We start from the raw sequence: 2,783 nt of genomic DNA, 5'->3' as shown, positions 1-2,783 counted from the left end.
AAGAAAACAAAGATTCTTACCACTGAGTCAATTGACAACATCATGAGAGGTGGAGGAAAGATTGATGTTGTTAACGATTTCATCTTACTTGGATCTATAGTCAACACTCTTGGCACCAGGACTTAGAAGATCAAAAGATGAGTCCTTTTAGGAAAGTCTGCTGTCAGAGCTCTCTCCAGAGTGCTGCTATCAGAGACCTCTCTAGAGTGCTAAAAAGCAACAATGTCATTCCAGAGACTAAGGTATGCTTGATCCAGGCCATGGTCTTCTCAGTTACTTGTTAGACGTCCAAAAGCTAGACAATGACTAAGGATAACAGAAAAAGAATTGATGTGTTTAAGTTGGGATGCTGTAGAAGAATATTGAACATACCATGGACTGCCAGAGAACAAACAGGTCTGTTCTGAAAAGTTAAAACCAGATTGTTCCTTAGAGGCAAGGATTTAAAAACTCCATCTCATGTACTTTTGGCTTGTTGCCAGAAGGGACCAGTCCTTGGAGAAGGACGTAATGCTTTGAAGGATGAAGGAACAACACAAGAGAGAGAGAAAGATCCCAGATGAGATGGATTGACATAGTAACTGTGACAATGGGGGCAGGAGTGTCAGAAACAGTTAGATTGACCTGGGATAGGACAGGATTCAAGGCTATTATAGGGTCACTATGATCAGTAGTTAACTTGATGGCACATAACCACAATAACATTACAAAGAAAATGGAGAACAAGATGGCTAAACAGCTTTGACTGAACCAGCCTCAGAGAAGCCTTGAAAGAAGACGGGTAAAAATAGGTCCCTAAGTTCTGAGTGGGGAAAGGAGTCTTGGGGGGGAGGAGTATATCTTGCTGGATGAAGTCTCTAACTATTAGTGGTAGATTAGATGACATGGGAAGAAACTGAGAGTTGATTGTATTCTTTTGTGTGCACCAATGCCTTGGGCAAATTATTGTATCTCCACTGTCTTAAAAAAGAAAGCAAGCACTTCTCATGAGACACATATTCATACAGGACGTTAGTTTTACTATAAGACGCCAAGGCCTTTGTGGCATGGCCTACCCAAGAGTGTCTTCCAGCCACCGTTTTCCAGCATCTGCTAAAGGCTGTTGCTCAGCCCAAGCGCATTCACAGCCTGGCCAGTGACAGAAACACTGCCTGCCAGGTTGAGTGGTCACAGTTTCAGTGAGGCCCAAGCCACAATCCTGTCCAGAACACTAGACTGATGCCTGGCGGCCCTGCTACCCCACCACCTGGAGACCGCCCAGTTGCCACCCCCACTGTACAACCTCAGGAATACCAGTATCACAGGTACTTAGAGTGAATCACTGCTGTCTAGCTACACTACATGGGATCCATTAAGCTCAAGAAGAAGGGGCTGGGTGGTCCAGGCAAGCTAGGCCAGCGAGTGGTTTCTGGAAGGAAACAGACTTTTCTCTTCTGCCATTCAGGTACTTTGAATGAAACACTGCTGTCTAGCTATATTGCATGGGACTCCTTAAGCTCAAATGGAAGGGGCCAGGCCAGACCAAGCAGGGCCAAGACACAGTTTCTGGAAGGGAACAGACTTCCTGTTCTGCTATCTTTGGAAGAAACACTGCTGTTGAACTTGAGACCCACAAGAAGAGGACACAAATATACAAGTCTTTCGCAAAATATTTCCATACTCTGAGTCACTATATAGTTACAACCTAGCATATACTAAGAAAAGACTCACATAATATCAAGAAAGCTGCAGTCTACCTCAGTCATCATGAAGCAACAAAATAATCCTTCTCCTTAAAAAGCAGACCCAATGAAGACCCCAGATAGAGAGAACCAGAAGAAACATGTTGATGTGGAGTTATTTTAACAGCTGCAGAAGATGATGCAAATGATGAAAGAAACAATGAAAGTCATTAAGTGAGCAAATACCCCAAAAACAACAATCTAGAAGAAATATATTGATAGAAAGAAACTGGAACAGGTATGGAAGAAAATGCAAAAGATGGAAGAAAGTATTCATAATATAGATAAAGAGGTACAAGAACTTAAAAAAATCATCACAAATCAGAGAGGGTATAACCTAGATAGTACTGGAAATAACATAAAAGTATGAAAATGCAATTCAGAATATTAAGACTGAATTGGCAGAAGTGCCCAACAGCTGGTAGGACAAAAAAGTAGAAGTGAAGAGATGGAACACAGAGTCAGAGAGCTGGAAGACAAGAGCCTCACTGGAAATATACTAGAAGACAAAAGGAAAATAAAGACAATATTATAATTATATGGGATGGAATAAAAAAGAACAACATATGTATAATTGGAATTCCAGAACATAGGAGTGATAGGAAAATCACTGAGGAAATTGTGGAAGAAGTACTGTAGAAATCTTCCCCAGATATTCGGAAGAATGGGAAAATCCACATTAAAAAAGCACAGTGATGAAACTAAGAAAAACAATACCTTTTACAATAGCTAATCACAAGATTAAATACTTGGGAATAAATTTAACCAGAAGCACAAAGGACCTTTTCAAAGAAAATTTACAAAACATTACTACAAGAAACAAAAAGAGATCTTAAAAAGTGGAAGAATATCCTTTCCTCATGGATAGGAAGACTCATTGTTGTGAAAATGGCAATACTACCAAAGGCAATTTATTTACACATTTAATGCAATCCCGATACAAATACCAATCCCATTCTTCAACGAGATGGAAAAGGCAGTTTCGTTTGGAATGGAAAGAAGCCCCTAATAAGCAAAGCACTCCTTAAGAATAGAAGAATGGTAGGAGGTATCTCACTCCCT

At 40.4% G+C, this 2,783-nt stretch overlaps 1 pseudogene; it reads left to right on the top strand.

The window, feature by feature from the left end:
- Positions 1 to 1,218: 1,218 nt before the first annotated feature.
- LOC102873554 overlaps positions 1,219 to 2,783 on the top strand; it is a 6,768-nt pseudogene continuing 5,203 nt past the window's right edge.

The sequence above is a fragment of the Elephantulus edwardii genome, unplaced genomic scaffold (genome assembly GCF_000299155.1).
Source record: "Elephantulus edwardii isolate Elephantulus edwardi_28Jun2011 unplaced genomic scaffold, EleEdw1.0 scaffold00160, whole genome shotgun sequence".
NCBI lineage: Eukaryota > Metazoa > Chordata > Mammalia > Macroscelidea > Macroscelididae > Elephantulus > Elephantulus edwardii.
The sequence above is the reverse complement of the archived record's forward strand: the minus strand, read 5'-3'. Positions and strand labels throughout refer to the sequence as shown.